The following is a 7,092-nucleotide window of genomic DNA, read 5'->3' as shown; positions in this document are numbered from 1 at the left end:
TTTTCTCAATTACTTTTAAATCTACAATTATATAAAAAGAAAATGTTTGTCTTAAATGAAGTCTCTTCAATTTCCTGAAGTTGCATGTTCCTGTTATGTTGAAGAGGTTTTGTTGGAGTTATAATGCAAGCAATAAAAAGTGGAGAGCAAAGCACGACTTGCTTTTCTCTTTGGAAAACTGCTAGTAGCACCCTCAAAAGATTTATCTAAATATGGAACCAGGTGGTAAGAGAGAAACAGCAGAGACAAGGCCCCAGCATCACAGAGCAGGAAACAATGAGCTGAGAAATTCCAATATTCTCTACCAACTATCTCCTTCTTTCTAGAGCATATGTCATACCAATAATATATCAACAACAAGCATAAGAGCTGTAGAATGTATGATTTTCTTTCTGAACATGATTCCTTAAAGGAATTTAACTGTAATTGTGATAGTATCTGCAGATAAACATTTAAACAAAGGAGCAGAGTTTAGTAAACAAATGATGTATTGTTGGTTCCTTCAAATAGGCTTGACTTTTGGCGATGTTAGGGTCACTAAGAGTTATAATCAACTTGAAGGCAGTGGATTTAATTTTTTGTTTTGGGGTTGCTTTTTTCCATAAGAAAGATGAAACATTCCCCATTCTTGCACTATCTCCATACTCTTTATAATGTTAAGCATTTTATTAAGGCCACTCTGTCAATCCATCACATTGAAGGGTTTCTTAATTTTTACTGACCTTCTACCAAACATTTTTCCCCCTAGCATATTAAGAAATTGCTAGTACTTTATATAGGAAATTCTGTTGGCTTAGTGGTAAGGAGCTATAATGTCAAACCAAAGGTTTACAGTTTGAATCTACCTGCTGCTCCATGGGAGAAAGATGGACAATCTCCTGTGTGATTTGCAGTCTCTGAAAATCCTCTGGAGGGCCAGGAAGGTCAGCTATGAGTCAGTTCCTACTCAATAGCACACAACAACAACAGCAGTACTTTATATTTGGGAGCTCTGGCTGTTTAGTTGTAAGAAATTGAATTGTCAATCCAAAGGCAGGCAGTTCAAATCCCCCAGCTACTCCAGGAGGAAAGGTTGGCAGTCCCCCCCACCCCCATGCAATTTCCAATCTCTGAAAAAACACTGGAAGGTCAGCTATGAATCAATTCCAACTTGACAGTATGTAATTGCAACAGCAGTACTTGATATTAAGGAGCCCAGGTGGAGTAGTAGGTTAAATGTCAAACTGCTAACAGAAAGGATGGTCTCGGAAACCCAACGGAGGGTCTTGATGAGTTGGAATTAACTCAAAGGCAGTGAGTATGGACTAGTTGTTGTTGTTCTTGTGTATCATTGAGTTAGAACCAACTCCAAGCTTACCCTCCAGTAGGTTTTCAAAGGTAGTAAATCATACAGAAGGAAATTGTCCATCTTTCTTCTGTGAAACAGCTGGAAGATTTAAACCGTGTTCCTTTGGTTTGGCAGTGCAACTACTTACCATTAATAGAAGTTATATCTTTAAATGTTTGCTTGACAAGACCATCACCAATTTGTTAGTTTTCATACAATGGTGATGTAAGTTGCTAAGAGGTTGAATTTTTTTTTTAAGAGTGTAAGTGAATTTTTATTGGGAAGGGAAGTTGTCAACTTAAACAGTAGCAAATGAAGAGTGAATAGGAAACTTTCTTTTATCACAAATATATATGACCTCCATAATATATCGTCTGGGAGGTACTTAAATGTGTGACCCCAATGACCTCCAAGCCAGAAATGTTGAAAGTCTTTCCATTCAATCTAATAGTTCTGGATTCCCACCGAAAAGGAATACATTAAGAACATGGAAAAATTGTTTACTGAAAGAAGCCCCAAACAAGAGTAAGTGAAGGAATGTAGAAATTAAGAAGGTGTGCAGAACACTCTTATTTGTAATGAACTACATTTTCTTATCTTCACAATAATACAAAACACAGTCACTTGTAGAACTGGTTCAGATTACTTAAATACCAGATACATTTTAGTCTTCTATATAAGTGTTTAGTAGTTACTTATGTTTATATGAAATGAAGCTATTAGTACTTTTCCACAGCAGTAATTGCACACCAGGAAGACCAAGACAAACACAACTCAAGGATTGGAGTTTTCCCAAAGCTGCAGTGTGAAAAGACTATAAGCAGTTGATTCCATACATAAGAATGGGTTTCTCTGCTATAGGAAATCCAAGTGGAGTAAGGAATGGAGATGTGTAAAAAGATTTCTTGACGGGGGGAGAAGGATGGCACCCTGTGAGCATTTAGTTTTCTGCCCCTTCTGCTGCATCACATTCTTCTCCTGCACCGTCTGATGTCCATAATGTTAAGTTGTGCCTAAGCAACTGCATGATAAGGTGCTGACTTTGTATGAATCTTCATTCAGTGTATCAAGTTCTGCAATGGCCTCATCAAAAGCCTACCATTTTAGCCAGTGCACAGGCAAGCTCTGGGTTATTAAGGATCTCAAAGTAAAATACAGATAAGTCGAGAGCCAGGCCCAGGCGGATAGGATGTGTAGGTTGCATCTCCTTGCTTATATCAAATGCCTCTTGGTAAGCTCCTTGGGAATTATCTATCGTTTGTTTTTGATCATCACTACATGCTACTTCAGCAAGGTACCGGAAATAATCTGCCTTCATTTTCAGATAGAATACCTTACTCTCTGGATTAGTTGCATTGGCTATTAAATACTTATCCAATAATTCCAGGACGGTGGTGCAGACAGACCTCAGTTCAGACTCCGCTTTCTCCTGATAGTCCTTAATCAGCTGCAACTTCTTTTCGAAGGTGTCGGTTTTCTGTTCGATGCTCGAGATGACCCTCCAGGCGGCCCTGCGGCCCCCAACCACGTTGTTGTAGGCCACAGACCGCAGGTTGCACTCCTCCTTGAACAGCTCAGCCCCCTACTCAATCACAGCCTTCATGCAGGTGGCCATGTCGTTGTAGCGCCCAGACTGCTAGGCCAGCTTCACTTTCTGGATCAATGCCAACTTCTCCATGGTGGGCTGGTGGCATGCGGAGCTGGGGGAGGTGGTGGGCTGTGGCGGTGGTGGTGCTCCGGAACAGGGACGGGTGAGAGGCAACGACCGGGAGAGGTGGCGAAGGCAGCAAGAACCAGGCCGCATCAGGAAGGGAGGGAGCCCCCATCTAAAGCCTGCACCGTTTCAGCAGCTGCGACATGAGTCCCACCACTTTAAGAGGTTGGATCTTAAGCCACTTGTATTTCACATAATGTCACACATAGTGGACAGTTTTCTGATGACTTTGTAGATTTAGACTAGGGAATAAAACCCCTATGGATTACATCTCAACATCAAGAAGACAAAAATCCTCTCCATTGGATTGATAGCCAACAGTATGATATATGGAGAAAAGATTGAAATTGTCAACTAATTAATCTTACTTGGATCCACAATCAACACCCTTGACGCCTGCAGTCAAGAAATAAAAATATGTGTTGCATTGGGAAAGTCTATTGTCAGGAACCTCTCCAAATCACTGAGAAGCATTTATGTCAGTTTGAAGATAAAGGTGCACCTGATTCAGGCTATGGTCACTTGCTATGCATCTGAGAGTTGGACAATGAATAAGAATGGCAGAAGAATTGATGCCTTTGAAATGTGATGTGGGAGAAGAGTACAGAAGAGTACTGAATATCTTATCGACTACCAAAAGAACAAACAGATACATCTTGTAGAAGGTGCAGCCCATGTGCTCCTTGGAATCAAAGTTGGCAAAGCTTCTTCTTAAATATTTTGAGCATGTTGCTATGATACGTTATTCCTTAGGAAGGAACATCATACTTGTAAAGTTGGAGGAGAGTGAAAGAGAGGAAGACCCCGAACAAGATGAATTGACATAGTGACTGTAGCAAACAAGCTCAAGTACGTCAGAGATGATGAGGATGGCACAAGATAGGACAGGGTTCAGATTTGTCCTTCATAGCGTCACTGTGAATTGTACTTGACTGGACAACACCTAACAAGAAAAACAACATGATAAAACACATGGCAATCTACTTTTTTAAATCAGTCACTTAAAATACTATGTATAGCACCAGAATAGTGCCTGATATTTTTCTGGAAGATGAGTGCCCTATGCTGGAAGGCATTCACAGTAGAATTTGGGAAGAACTGCCTACTCAAAGTAGAATATAACTTAATAATGGTTATTCTAGAATAAGAAGTAACCACTGTAAACATCTATCAGTAATCAGAACATAGACTCTTCAAAGTATGAATAAAAAAAATTGGAAACCATCTAACAATAAATGGAACACTTGAAAATCTATATCATGTAAACTATAACAGACCTGATACTGAGTATTTTTTATCCAGTAATCACATGTCTACTATGCCAGGAAATGAAGAGGAATGACATTGCATTTACCATCAAAAAGAGCACTTCCAGGTCTAGCCTGAAAAATATTGTGATAGTTTAGTATTACGATACTGTGATAGTTTAATATAACTCTGAGAAGAATAGGAATCCCAGAACATTTGATTGTGCTTACGTGACAGCTATACTTGCACCCTCTCCAAGACATATCTACTACTCACTCTCTTGGCCATCCATGCGATGTTCAGTGCCCTTCTCCAACACCACATCTCAAAGGCATCAATTCTTTTTCTGTCATCCTTATTCATTGTCCAGGTTTCAGATGCATAGGTAGTAATCAGAAAGACTATGGCCTGAATCACATGCACCTTAGTCCTCAAACTGACATCACTACTCCTCAATCATTTGGAAAATTCCCTAACTGCAGATTTTCCCAGTACAGTGTGTCTCCTTATTTCCTGACTGCAAGTAATAAGGGTGTTAATTGTGAATTCAAGCAAAATGAAGCTGTTGATACTTTCAATACCCTCTCCATCCATCATGACATTGCCTATTGGTTCAATGGTAAGGATCTCTGTTTTCTTGCTATTGAGACACAATCCATACTGAAGGCTGCATTCCTTGATATTCTGCAACAAGTTCTGCAAGTCCTTCTCACTTTTAGCAGGCAAGGTTGTACCGTCTGTACAATGCAGGTTATTGATGAGTCTCCCTCCAATCCTGATACCACATTCCTCTTCATAGAGCTATTATAGCAAAAAAGCTATGCTTTTGTTGAGGGAACTCTGGTGGCCTACTGGAAAGAAGCTGCGCTGCAATCCCGAAGCTCACAGTTAGGTTCCACCAGACGCTCCACTGGAGGAGGAGCAATCTCCTCCTGTGCTAGTCAGATCAGACTTGATGGTAAACAAGAAAAAAAATTAAAAAGCATCCACTTCTGATATAGCTTGCCTCTAGAAGCCCTATGAACCTGGAGAAACGATGAAAATTATACAAGTGTTCAGGTCTTTCATTCATAGGGTCATTATCAGTCACTTACGACTCGACGGCACATAACAGCAGCAACAACAACAACAACAAATGGGATTTAGAAGAGGCCATGGAACCAGGAATATCACAGCTAATGTCAGATGGATCCTGGCTGAAAGTAAGAAATTCCAGAAGAATGTCTGTTTGCACTTGTTGGCTTTGCAAAGGCATTTGACTGTGTGGATTATGACAAGTTGTGGCTGACATTGAGAAGAATGAGAATCCCAGAGCACTTTTTCTTCATGCCTTTTGCTTACTTTTTAATGAGACTGCTGTTGAGTTCAGTGAGTTTTTAAAATGTTAGTGATTTTTCAGAGCTGCTATTGCATATATTTTATTATACTACTATGTAACCTATTCTTTTTTTTTTTTGTCCTCTAAATGGGATCTTTTGTAGAGCAAAGGTTTTTATTTAGTTGAGGTACTACTAATCATAATTACTCTACTGTACATAGGGTTTTCAAAGGTCTGCTATTTCAGAAGCGGATGGCTAATCCTTCTTCCTGTTGTTGTTGTTATGTGCCATCGAGTCGTTTGCGACTCATAGCGACCCTATGTACAACAGCCCTAAACCCTGCTCTATCCTGTGCCAATCTCACTGCCTCTGACACACCGATCCTGATTACCCCAGTCACCGAATCAATCCACCTCATAGAGGGTCTTCCCCTCCTGCGCCGTCCCTCCACCCTCCTAAGCATGATGTCCCTCTCCAAGGACCTCTCCCTCCTTACAACATGTCCAAAATATGTCAGATGAAGCCTCAGAATCCTTGCCTCCAAGGAGCAGCCTGGTTTAATCCTCTCCAGGCTGAATCTGTTTGTTTTCTTGGCAGTCCATGGTACATTCAATACTCTACTCCAGCACCACAGCTCAAAGGCATCAATTCTCCTTCTATCCTCCCTAGTCACTGTCCAACTCTCTGATGTATAACAAGTGATTGCAAAGACCATAGCCTGTATCAGATGCACCTTAGTCTCCAGAATGACACCATTGCTCTTCGGTACCCTGGAGAGGTCCCTAACTTCCTAGTCTGTCTTATTTTGAATGGTGAGATTTAGAACTTTATCTGACAGACAAGCATTTTATGGAAAAGATCAGATTAAAGATATTTCCCAATTGTAGAAATAACCAATAGATTCAGTGTTGTACCCACCCTTGGCACATATGTCTTGACCAACCCCTTTCCCTGCTCCACCAACATTCATTTTACTCCCACCTACTCCATTCAACAGCTATCTCCCCATCCAGCCCTTGATGTGATGCATTATATCTCAATCTTTATGGACTTCTATGTTTTCAAATGCCTCAAGCTGCTGCCAGTTTCTTCTGCTGTGGGCAATATCTCTTGAGTTTAGGAATCTTTAACTTCTGCTTCAGGATTGACTTTTTGTGACTATGCAAAGGCATTTGACTATGTAGGTCACAACAAACTGTGGCTGACTCAGAGAAGATTGGGAATCCCAGAACACCTGACTGTGCTTATGTGAAACCTATACTTGGACGAGGAGACCGTCAGAACAGAGCAATGAAACAATGCATGATTCAAAATTGGGAAGGGCGTACAGCAATGAAGGAATGAAACCCCCCCCAAAAAAAATTGGGAAGGGTGTACACCAAGGATGTGCCCTAACTCCATAACATTTCATTCTATATGCAGAGCAGAGTATCTGGGAGGCTGGGCTTGAAAAGGAGAAATGTGGCATCAGAATTGGAGGAAGA

General features: G+C 40.7%; 1 pseudogene; it reads right to left on the bottom strand.

Moving 5' to 3' along the window:
- Positions 1-2,267: 2,267 nt before the first annotated feature.
- On the bottom strand, positions 2,268-3,005 carry LOC102855360 (annotated as a pseudogene).
- Between the last annotated feature and the right edge of the window lie 4,087 nt (positions 3,006-7,092).

Source organism: Elephantulus edwardii, unplaced genomic scaffold, assembly GCF_000299155.1.
Source record: "Elephantulus edwardii isolate Elephantulus edwardi_28Jun2011 unplaced genomic scaffold, EleEdw1.0 scaffold00083, whole genome shotgun sequence".
Classification (NCBI taxonomy): Eukaryota; Metazoa; Chordata; class Mammalia; order Macroscelidea; family Macroscelididae; genus Elephantulus; species Elephantulus edwardii.
This window is presented reverse-complemented; position numbering and strand designations above follow the sequence as displayed.